This window comes from Psammomys obesus, unplaced genomic scaffold (genome assembly GCF_907164565.1).
Source record: "Psammomys obesus unplaced genomic scaffold, mPsaObe1.curated_primary_1811, whole genome shotgun sequence".
In the NCBI taxonomy this organism is placed as follows: domain Eukaryota; kingdom Metazoa; phylum Chordata; class Mammalia; order Rodentia; family Muridae; genus Psammomys; species Psammomys obesus.
Window position 1 is genome coordinate 10567310 of NW_026591643.1, and position 13231 is coordinate 10580540.

Consider the following 13231-nt stretch of genomic DNA (forward strand, 5'->3'; position numbering starts at 1 on the left):
AATTTACCTCAACCAAAATGATTTATTTAAAGAGGATAATCTCTTCAAACTCACAGCAGCATTCTTTCATTCATTCAGAATTCATTTGGAATTATACCATCAGTATGTGACTCTTAGAGGCTAGGTATGTAAAAAGTGACAATCACCACTCATTATTGTTTTCCCCTTTTAAAAGTTATCACCATACCAATAGGCCCAAATGGATTATGTGATATATATAGATTACAATATTGGATACTTAGAAGACAAATTATAATTGGAACACGGACCTTGACCTCAAAGGGTAGGAGACTTTCATGTTCTGAAGAGAGGAAAAGATTACCAAAAATCACAAATCAGAAAAAAAAAAGTAATGTTTTTTGTTTTTTTCAGAACTACCAAGCTAATGAATAATGACTGTGTATCTTCTCTGCATGGTATATTGAAGAGAGAAAAAAAAGGCATCTTAGAGAAAAAGTGTAGGGAAATTTATTTTTTCTGCATTAGAACGTGTCAAGCATCAGCTGAGTAACGGCATGAAAGAAACTCTATAGTGAGAAAAGTCCTGGAATACTAAGCTAGACAATTTAGATTTCCACCATCCTGTTCAGAAGCCATTGATTTTTATTAAACCTAAGGCACTGCAGATGCTAAGCATGTGCTGTACTTCAAAGACACAGCCCAGTCCAAGAAGCCACTGAAAAAATATATGTATTCATTTATATATTTATACACGAATACTTTTTATATAAATATATACTTATATTTATATATTTATATACATATACATTCTATATAAATATTCTTTTTCTTTCATATACGCATATGAAGGCAAGAATGAAAAAAATAAGCTGCTTTCCATCTTAGAACATCAGTCAATGCTTTGTGGTCCATTAAAAAAAGATCTATTTCAGCTAGTGCTGCAATGTGGAGACTGAGGGAAGCTAATAACATGCACACACACTAGAGAGAATAGTCCAGAGGTGGTCTGGAAGGACAGGAGAGAGGAAATTTGATGACCTGTTTGAAAGAGAGGTCTAATAGATGCCTAATTCTTCTGTTGGTCTGTTTTAGAAATCTCCTTAAGGACAGCTAAACACACAGAATCCAGTTACATCAGGTAGATAGCTGAGTGTCAAGCATCATAATAATTACTCATACTAGGTTTTCTTCAACTCAGAAATCTAGAAGAATGAACACATTGATCAACAAACTACTGGCATAAAAGAAGAGACTGCTATCCCCATTTTTAAAGGATCAGATAACCCCATCATCTTAACACTGCAAATCTGATTATGTCTATGAGCCCTTCAAGTGATTCTCAACCTGTAGGTCATGACCTCCTTGGGGTAGCATATCAAATGTCCTGCATATCAGATGTTATATTACGATTCCTTATAGTAGAGAACCTCAGTTATGAAGTAGCAATGTAATAATTTTGTGGATGAGAGTCAACACAACACAAGGCACTGAAGTAAAGGGCTACATCAATAGAACAGTGAGACTAAGCTGTATGTTCCCTCTTCCTAGCATGAATTTGACACCTTTTTCATAGGCACAAATTATCTTATATTTCACCCTCTCTTCTTTTTGATTCACCAAAGGTGATTTTTAAGAAGTGACTTTGAAAGTTTTGGTAAAAGCAGCTGAGGCAAATGGTCAGCTACCAATCTGATAATGTAAAACTAAACTTCCACATGGTATATACTCACTTATAAGTGGGAACTAGACCTATAAGATAGGATAAACATACTAAAATCTGTACATCTAGAGAAGATAAACAAGAAAGAGGACCCGAGGTAAGATGATCAATCCTCACTTAGGAAGACAAATGGGATGCACATTGGAAGTAGGGGAAAACAAGTAACAGGATAGGAGTCTACCACAGAGGACCTATGAAAGACTCTACCAAGCTGTGTATCAAAGCAGATGCTGAGACTCATAACCAAACCTTCAGCAGAGTGTAGGGAATCATAAGAAAGAAGGAGGAGTTAGTATGAGCTGGAGAGGACAGGAGCTACACAAGGACCAAATATATCAGGGCACAGGGATCCTTTATGAGACTGTTTCTCCAACCAAGGACCATGTATGGATATAACCTAGAACCTCTGCTCAAATGTAGCCCATGGTAGCTCAGTATCCAAGTGGGTACCCTATTAAGGGGAACAGGGACTATTTCTGACATGAGCTCAATGGCTGGCTCTTTGATCTATCCCCCCCAGGAGGGGGCAGCCTTGCTAGGCCACAGAAGAAGACATTGCAGCCAGTTCTGAAGGTATTTCATAAGCTAGGGTCAGATGGAAGGGGAGGAGACCTACCCTATCAGTGGACTTGGAAAAGGGCAGGAAGGAGATGAGGGAGGGTAGGTTTGGGAGAGAATGAGGGAGGGGGCTATAGCTGGAGTACAAAGTAAATAACCTGATTAATATAAAAAATAAAAATTATTAAAAAGAACTAAATTTCCTCTTCTTTTTCATTTCTTCTTCTTCTGTTGCTGCTACTGATTCTGCTTGAACTTCTGCTTCTGATGTTTCTCAATCTTTTCCTCCTTCTCCCTTCTTTCTTGTGCCTATAAGTGTCACCTGTGTTCATGTTAATATTTATGTATGGACAGGTATAGGTGGGTGTGTATATGTATTCATATGAAAGTCAGAGTTTGACAATAGCATTTCCCTGGAGTACTTTCTATCTTACTTTTTCTTGAAACAGAGCCAACCATTATACCTGAGTTCACTGATTCAGTTAGGCTAGGTAACCAATAAGCTTTAAGGATTGACTTGTTCCTGGTTCTGCCCACTTTTTGCGACACTTCTGAGTACTGGGGTAACAGACATAAGCCACCATGCTATTTGTTTTTCATGGATGTAAAATCCTGAACTGTGGTCCTTGGAAGTACATGACAGACATTATACTGACTGAGCCATCGCCTCAGTCCTTGATTCATTAAAAACAAAACAAAATAAAGCAACATGGCTAGATGTGGTGGCACATGCCTGCAATCTACATAATAAGTTTAAGGACAGTCTGAACCATGAAGAACCTGGAAAATAAGCAAACCAAGAAACAAACACAGATGTATAAACAGGACATGTTACACAAAAAGTAAGAATTTTATCTATTTGTGTTTCTATTGTGAAGGTGGCCACAAGATTATCAGTAAAGGAAATACCCAGCTTTATAAGGTCAGTGTGGTATAGCGCAAAACAATGAACAGGAATAAACTCCAAAAAACTAGATGTTACTAGAAATATATATTTTCATTGTTGTTTGGTAAAAAAAAAAAAAAAAAAAAAAAAAAAAAGAAAGAAAAGAATTTAGAATGGAAATTAATCTTATGGCTTAGGCCTTTAGCCAATAATGAGTCTATCATTATTGAAGCCAAGGAACCAAAGAAATTAGAATTTGAGATTTTTTAAAAAATATCTGATGGAAATGTATACTTGGCAGTTAGTTTCAAGAATAAGAAATCTGGTTTAGTGTCCAAACAGGTTACATAGTAATGGGAAGAGAGACTGCCTCTGACATAATCTGATCGGCCTGCTCTTTGATCACCTCCCCCTGAGGGGGGAGCAGCCTTACCAGGCCACAGAAGATGACAATGCAGCCACTGGTGATGAGATCTGATAGACTAAAATCAGAAGGAAGGAGAGGAGGACCTCCCCTATCAGTGGACTTGGAAAGGGGCATGCGTGAAGAAGGGGGAGGGAGGGCGGGATCGGGAGGGGAGGAGAGGGGCTTATGGGGGAATACAAAGTGAATAAAGTGTAATTAATAAAAAAAGAAAAAAGAAGAATATCTGGACAAGATGGTGGCGTCGGGAGGACAATGTGTCTGAGGAGCAGAAAAGCAGTGTTGGCACAGCGACCATGAGATTGAACTCAGAGACCTAAAATACCAGCATTTGTGATTGCCAGATGAGAGGAAAGCCCTACGGTGTGGAAATTAATTGGGACCGACCTCAGGCCACCCAGTCAATACCTAGTAAAGGTCCTGGGGACCAGCAGGCACACCCGCAGCACAAGATCTGCGCCCCCAGCCTCCTGCGGCGCCCCCAGAAGCCATCCCCAGGACAGGGACACACAGCCTGTGGCCCAGAGGGAGGCGCTCAGCCTCCGGACCAGAGTGGAGACCTCAATTGGCAGCCCAGAGCGGAGTGCATAGCCTCTGGCCCAAAGCTGGGCGCACAGCCTCAGGCCCAGAAGGGGACACACACTGCCAAACCAGATCAGTGCTCAGAGACTCCGGATCAGAGCAGCGCCTGCAGCCGCCATTCCAGACCAGGTGCACAGCCCCCAGACCAGAGCGGGGCCCCCAGCCACCATCCCAGACAGGGACACACAGCTTCCTGCCCAGAGTGAGGCGTCCAGCCTCCAGACCAGAGTGGAGCCCTCATTTGCCAGCTTAGAGAGGTGTGTACAACCTCCAGACCAGAGCGTCATCTCAAACTTGGGCGCACAGTCTCCCGGCTCAGAGCTGAGCACACAGCCACTGGCCCAGACTTCTACGGGTGAGAGGACAGCCCCCCTGACTAACAAAGACCACAACTACTACTCAGGTCTATACGCCTGAGGTGAGCAGTGGCAATTCCTGAGAAACACTGGCCATACAGTGACCAGACCCAAAAAGCAGAGGAGGACTCCTTCAGGAAAAATAATCTTCCTGCCAAGGGGATTCTCCCTCCCAAAGGATTCCGGGAAGCACCAGAAACTAACAGCCAACACCTAAAACAGCCCAATGGGTAGAGGTCAACGTAAAAGCTCAACCAACAAAAGACAGAGCAATATGGCATCTCCAGAACCCAGCCATCCAGGGGCGAATAGACCTGGACACCCCAGAATAATTGAAATTCAAGAAGATGACCTTACATCTATGCTGATGAAGAGAATAATAGAGGAAACAAATAAAATACATAAAGAATTACAGGAAGATAAAATCAAACAGATCATAGCTATCCATAAAGAAATGGAGGAAGTTAAAGACAAGCAGATTAAAACCATCCGTGAAGAAATGCAGGAAGATGCAGCCAAAGTTTGTGGCCTTCAGAGAAGAAATAATTAAATCACTGAAGAAATAAAAGAAACAGAGTTGAAGGGCTAAAAGAAAAACAGGAAAATACAATCCAAAAGGTGAAGGAAACAAATAAAACAACTCAAGATCTGAATATAGAATTGGAAAAATTAAAGAAAACACAAATGGAGGAAATCATGGAGAGGAAGAATTTAAGGAAGAAAACAGGAACTACAGAGGTAAGCATAACCAACAGACTACAAGAGATAGAAGAAAGAAGTTCAGGTGTAGAAGATACAATGGAAGAAATCAATGTATCCGTCAAAGAAAATGATAAATCCAAAAAATTCCTGACACAGACCATCCAAGAAATCCAAGACAATATGAAAAGACAAAGCCTAAGAATAATAGGAATAGAGGAAAAAGAAGACTCCCTTCTCCAAGGCCCAGAAAATATTTTCAACAAAATCATTGAAGAAAATTTCCCCAAGTTAAAGGAGAGGCCTATAAGATTACAAGAGGCCTACAGATCACCTAATAAATTAGACCACAAAAAAAAAAAAAAATCCTCCCGCCACATAATAATCAAAACAGTAAATATACAGAAAAAAGAAAAAATACTGAAAGCTGTAAGGGAAAAAGGCCAAGTAACATATAATGGCAAACCAATCCGAATCACACCTGACTTCTCAACAGAGACTATGAAAGCAAGAAAGGCTTGGAATGATATAATGCAGACCCTAAGAGAACAGAGATGTCAGCCCAGGCTATTATATCCAGCAAAACTCTCAGTCATCATAGATGGAGAAAACAAGATATTCAATGACAAAAACAAATTGAAACAATATCTACCCACAAATCCAGCATTACAGAAGATACTAGAAGGAAAAAGAGAACACAGGAGAACTAACTACATTCAGGAAAACACAAGAAACAAATAACCTCACTACAGCAAAACTAAAAGTAGCCAAACACACAAACACACTATCATAGCCAACAGCAAAATCAAAGCATCTAAAGGCCACTGGTCATTAATCTCCCTTAACATCAATGGACTCAACTCTCCAATAAATAGACACTGACTAACAGAATGGATACTTAAACAAGACCCAACAATCTGTCGCATGCAAGAAACACACCTAAGTCACAAAGATAGAGATTACCTGAGAGTAAAGAGCTGGAAGATGGTTTTCCAAGCAAATGGACCCAAGAAGCAAGCAGTAGTAGCCATTCTAATATCTAATAAAATAGACTTACAACCAAAATTAATCAAAAGAGAAGGGGAAGGTCATTTCATACTCATCAAAGGAAAACTCCACCAAGAAGACACGGCAATTCTGAACATACATGCCCCAAACAAAAGAGCACCCATATTTGTAAAAGAAACATTAATAAAACTGAAACCACACATAGATCCTCACACATTAATAATGGGAGACATCAACACCCCACTCTCAACAAAGGACAGGTCAACAAACCAGAAGTTAAACTAAGAAACAATGACTCTAACAGAGGTCAAGAATCAAATGGAACTGACAGGCATTTACAGAACCTTACACCCAAAACACAAAAGAATTTACCATCTTCTCAGCACCTCAAGGAACCTTCTCCAAAATAGACTATATACTTGGTCACAAAACAAGTCTCAATAGATACAAAAAGACTGAAAAAATCCCATGTATCCTATCTGACCACCATGGACTAAATCTGGATCTCAATGACAACAGAAATAACAAAAAGCCAGTGACTTAATGGCTCACCTAAAAGCTCTAGAAAAAAAAGAAGCAGACACATAAAAGAGGAGTAGACAGCTGGAAATAATAAAACTCAGGGCTGAAATCAATAAATTAGAAACAAATAAAACAATTCCAAGAATCAATGAAACGAAGAGCTGGTTCTTTGAGAAAATCAACAAGATAGACAAACCCTTAGCCAAGCTAACTAAAAGGCAGAGAGACATCATCCAAATCAACAAAATCAGAAATGAAAAGGGGGACAACAGACACTAAGGAAATCCAAATAATCATTAGGACTTACTTCAAAAGTCTATATACCACAAAATTTGAAAATCTAAATGAAACAAACAATCTTCTTGATTGATTCCACTTACCAAAGCTGAATCAAGACCAGGTAAATCAATTAAATAGTTCTATATCCCCTAAGGAAATAGAAATGGTCATCAAAAGTCACACATCCAATAAAAGCCCAGGACCTGATGATTTCAGTGCAGAATTCTACCAGACTTTCAAAGAAGAGCTAACTCCAATTCTCTTCAAACTATTCCACAAAATAGAAACGGAAGGAACACTACCAAACTCATTCGATGAAGCCACAGTCACCTTGATACCTAAACCTCACAAAGAAACAACAAAGAAAGAGAATTTCAGACCAATCTCCCTTATGAACATTGATGAAAAAATACTCAACAAAATACTTGCAAACTGAATACAAGAACACATCAAAGATATCATCCACTATGACCAAGTAGACTTCATCCCAGGTATGCAGGGGTGGTTCAATATACGGAAATCCATCAATGTGATACACTATATTAACAAACTGAAAGAAAAAAAAACCACATGAATATCTGCTTAGATGCTGAAAAAGCATTTGACAAAATCCAACATCCAGTCATGTTTAAAGTATTGGAGATATCAGGGATGCAAGCCACGTATCTAAACATAGTAAAGGCAATATACAGCCTATAGCCAACATCAAACTAAATGGAGAGAAACTTAAAGCAATCCCACTGAAGTCAGGGACAAGGCAAGGCTGCCCACTCTCTCCAAATCTCTTCAACATAGCTCTGGAAGTCCTTGCTAGAGCAATAAGACTATTGAAGAATATCAAGGGGATACAAATTAGAAAGGAAGAAATCAAAGTATCACTATTTGCAGATGATATGATAGTATAGTGAGCGACCCCAAAAATTCTACCAGGGAACTCCTACAGCTGAGAAATACCTTAAGCAAAGTAGCAGGTTACATAATTAACTCAAAAATATCAGTAGCCCTCCTGTATACAAAAGACAAAAGGGCTGAGAAAGAAATTAGAGAAACAACACCATTCACAATAGCCACCAAAGACAAAGTAACTCAGTGTAACCCTAACCAAGCAAGTCAAAGACTTGTATGAAAAAAATTTCAAGTCTCTGAAGAAAGAATTAGAAGAAGATATCAGAAGATGGAAAGATCTCCCATGCTCATAGCTTGGCAGGATTAACATAGTAAAAATGGCCATCTTACCAAAAGCAATCTACACATTCAATGCAATTCCCATCAAATTACGAACACAATTCTTTACAGACCTTGAAAGAAAAATTCTTAACTTCATATGGAATAACAAGGCAAAGAAGATGGACACCAGAAGATGTAGAAAACAGGAAACAAGTTAGGAGCCTCCCACAGAGGGCCTCTGAAAGGCTCTGCCCTGCAGACTATCAAAGCAGATGTTGAGACTTATGGCCAAACTTTGGGCAGAATGCAGGGAATCTTATGAAAGAAGTAGGAAATAATAGATCTGGAGAGGACAGGAGGTCCTCAAGGAGAACAACAGAACCAAAAATTTGAGCACAGGGGTCTTTCCTGAGACTCATACTCCAACCAAGTACCATGCATGGAGATAACCTAGAACCCCTGCACAGATGTAGCCCATGGCAGTTCAGTGTCCAAGTGGGTACCATAGTAATGGGAACAGGGACTGCCTCTGACATGAATTGATTGGCCTGCTCTTTGTTCACCTCCCACTGAGGGGGAAGCAGCAGTACCAGGCCACAGAGGAAGCCAATGCAACCACTCCTGATGAGACCGAACAGACTAGGATCAGAAGGAAGAAAGAAACCCCCCCTACCAGTGGAAGAGGGGAGTGTGTGGAGAAGGGGGAGGAATGGAGGGCTTGGGAGGGGAGGAGGGAGGGAACTAGAGGGGGGATACAAAGTAAATAAAGTATAATTTAAAAAAGCAAAAGAAATAAAGGAGATATTACAAATAAAGCTGCTACAAACATGATTGAGCAGAAAAAGAAAATTGTTGTGAGTTTTGAACAAGAAAACTTACATTGATATTGTGTAGAACTTTTAAGGCAAATTCTTTGTGAAAAGACAATATGAATAAAATCATTATAGTTTTGTACCAAAAGAAAAAAAAGAAAAGAAAAAAGAAAGAAAGAAAAAAAAATAAGAAATCTGGAAGATATATGAGACCTGGATCTAGAAATGTAAGGAATGCTAGAATATCAGTGATAATAGAAGAATGGAGGTTCACACAGTTTTCCAGGAAGAATGAAGGAAAGAAACATATTTGATGAGTATCTTGAAAAGAAGAACCTCATGTATATTATTTAGAGAAAATACCTATGGACAGTGTAACACATGGATTGAGGAATGAATTTCCATTCACATAGCAGAACTCACATAGATATGTTCACACATTGCATAAATGCATTCTTCTCAGGAATGTAGCAGCACCATAGTTGACTGTGGCTTCATGCAACATGTTTATCCAGATTATATTTGCAGTGGACGAACTAAGCAATTGCCATTGGCTACCATGAAAGCTATCCTAGAGTTGTCAACACCGTGAAAAGTTACTGAAACCTATGTCTGATTTATTCATACATTCTGCCTCCTAAGACAATTCCAATTAGAATTCCTTTGTTGGTAAGAAGGTAACCATAACCCTCAGTCATATCAAGGTATTCTGCTTTTTGATGAATCTAGCCATTAAAGTCTTCCTCCCAAAAGGGTATTTCAACAAATATCAGCTGTGATCTCTCTAGAACCAAATCACAAAAAGATCTTTGACCCTCATTCATGTTCTGTGTAATGTTTAAATGCATAATATGTTCTATTCTAATGCCAATGGATGCTTTTGCCTGTTATGTTTTAAAAGCACGTTCCTTAGTAGTGCTGAAAATCTAGCCTGAAAATGTAAGCTGGATGGGGAAGAAGCTGAGACATCTGAGGGTGTCTTTCACTTGGCCTTGTCTCCCAGTTATAGGTGGGTGGTGTTGAAGCAAAGAAAAGCATCCAAAAATGGAAGAGAATTATAGAGCAGGCTGAAAGAGAAGTACATAATAGGTACATCCATGACCTTCTCTGTACCATCCTCCATCTGCAAGAGACAAAGAGAAATCTGTGCAGAGGCAGGCAAGCTGGCTGTGTTTAATGATACATCCGTCTGCTAATTTTGCAAAAGGAATCTTAGTAAGAAAAATACTTTATTTCCAAAGTCCAAGTATGTCAGTAAAAAAGAGAAATGATTTTGTGAAATTTTTGAGAAAGGAGGGGCTATGTTACAAAGTATGTAAGGACAGGAAAGGCTTTGAGAAAATACTTTGTACTATTATCTCATTGTAGAGATGAGTATATGGAGCCTTGGACTTAGCCAATTCCATTTCATAAACAAAGTATTGTAGTGTCTCTTGTTCTTATATGGAATGTTTCTCAAGAGCTGCTTAAAGACTTTTTAAATGCAAGATATCTTCAGAGCAGAGAAAAAATGTAATGGCACTAGTGGTATATAGTTTTAGTATACGTTTAAAGTGTAATTTCATAGCTGCTTACTTTTCTGTAATTAACACTACGCCATTAGCTCCTTCAGCTAGAAGGTGACTGTGCTATTAATATTACTTATAAGTAGATACTAGCCATAAATTAAAGGATAAACATACTACAATCCACAGACCAAAGAAGCTAAGTAACAAAGAAGTGACATGTGAATATCACAAAGAAGGTGAAACAGAATAAACTAGGTGTTGGTGAGGAGGCAGAAGTGGGGAGGGGACATGATACGGTAGCGGGTGGGGATGGGGGCAGCAGGAATCCAGTGTGGGGAGGATGGAGGAAGGGAATACTTGGAGAGACAACCAGAATCCAGGGCACCTCTGGGAGGATCTACAAACCTAGGGCAATGAAAATTCTCAGAGACTTATGACATTGACCTAAGATACCTAACAATGGGGGTACAAAGCCTGAATTGGCCATCTCCTATAACCAGGCAAAACATCCAGTGAAGGGATCGGGGCACCAATCCAGCCACAAAACCTTCAAGCTACAGTTTTCTCTGCCTACAAAATATGCTGGCATTTTGTTCTGACGCCAGTGTCCTTTGCTTTACAGAAAATTTTCAGTTTCATGAGGTCCCATTTATTGATTGTTGCTCTTAGACCCTGTGCTGTTGGTGTTCTGTTCAGGAAGTTGTCACCTGTGCCAATGAGTTCAAGGCTCTTCCCCACTTTTTCTTCTAAGCGATTTAGTGTGTCTTGTTTTATATTAAGGACTTTGATCCACTTGGACTTTAGTTTTGTGCAGGGTGGTAAGTATGGATCTATTTGCATTTTTCTACATGAAGACATCCAGTTAGACCAGGCGACTACCTACAGATTGGGAAAGGATCTTCACCAATCCTATATCTGACAGAAGACTAATATCCAGTATATATAAAGAACTCAAGAAGTTAAACAAAAACACATTAAGTAATCCAAATAAAAAATGGGGTACAGAGCTAAACAGAGAATTCTCAATAGAGGAATACTGAATGGCAGAGAAACACTTGAAGAAATGTTTAACATCCTTACTCATAATGGAAATGCAAATCAAAAAGAACCTGAGATTTCGCCTTACACCCATCAGAATGGTTAAGATCAAAAACTCAAGTGACAACACAGGCTGCAGAGGTTGTGGAGAAAAGGGAACCCTCCTCCACTGCTGGTGGGAATGTAAACTTTTACAACCAGTCTGGAAAACAATATGATGCTTCCTCAGACAACTAGGAATAGCACTTCCTCAAGATCCAGCTATACCACTCCTAGGCATATATCCAAAAGAGGCTCAAGTACACAATAAGGACATTTGCTCAACCATGTTTGTAGCAGCTTTATTTGTAATAGCCAGATGCTGGAAACAGCCCAGATGCCCCTCAGTGGAGGAATGGATACAGAAATTGTGGTATATCTACACAATGGAATATTACTCAGCAATAAAAAATACAAGGATATCATGAAATTTGCAGGTAAATGGTGGGATCTGGAAAAGATCATCCTGAGTGAGCTATCCCAGAAGCAGAAACATGCACATGGTATATACTCACTGATATAGATATATAACATAGGATAAACCTACTAAAATCTGTACATTTAAAGAAATTAATCAAGGGGGAGGACTCTCGCTAAAATGCTTAATTCCTATCCAGAAAGGCAAAGAGGATAGACATCAGAAGAAGGAGAAAAGAGGGAACAAGTCAGGAGCCTGACACAGAGGACCTCTGAAAGGCTCTGCCCTGCAGACTATCAATGCAGATGCTGAGACAAATGGGCAACCTTTGGGCAGAGTGCAAGGAATCTTAGGAAAGAAGTGGGAAACAGTAAGATCTGGAGAGGACAGGAACTCCACAAGGAAAGCAACAGAACCAAAAATCCTGTGCACAGGGGTCTTTCCTGAGACTGAAACTCCAACCAAGGTCTATGCATGGAGATAACCTAAGACCCCTGCACAGATGTAGCCCATGGCAGTTCAGCATCCAAGTGGGTTCCATTGTAATAGGAACAGGGACTGCCTCTGACATGAACTGATTGGCCTGCTCTTTAATTACCTCCCCATGAGGGGGAAGCAGCATTACCAGGCCACAGAAGAAGACACTGCAGCCACTCCTGATGAGACCTAATTGACTAGGATCAAAAGGAAGGAAAAGAAGACCCCTCCCTGTCAGTGGACTTGGGGAGGGGCATGCATGCAGAGGGTGGAGGAAGGGAGGGATTGGGATGGGAGGAGGGAGGTAACCACAGGGGGGATACAAAGTGAATAAAGTGTAATTAACAAAGAAAAAAAAAGAAATAAGAAATGCTGGCGCAGAAAGTTTGGAAGTGTTTAACAAATGACTGGTACTGCTTGAGACCCATGGCAGAAGAGGAAGGCCATCTCCCACACTGTGTGGAGGGTCAGGTACTAGAGGCTGGATAGCCCAGAAATCTTACAATAAAATCAAACACGAATGGGAAAAAGTCAATGAAATGATGCCTAATGTTATTCTGCTATACACATAGATTGGCATCTAGCCCAATTGTTATCAGAGAGGCTTCCCCCAGCAACTGATGGAAACAGATGCAGAGACCACAGTCAAACCTTACATAGATCTAGGAGAATTCCTGGGAGGAGGGGGAGGAAGGATTGTAGAAACCAGAGAGGTCAAGGATACCACATGCACACACACACACACACACACACACACACACACACACACACACACAC

General features: G+C 39.9%; 1 protein-coding gene across 1 annotated transcript in view; it reads right to left on the minus strand.

Annotated features, from left to right (window-relative positions):
* Positions 1-13231, minus strand: part of Brinp1 (BMP/retinoic acid inducible neural specific 1) — a 200087-nt gene that overhangs the window by 109160 nt on the left and 77696 nt on the right. The gene's annotated exons all lie outside the window — the stretch shown is intronic.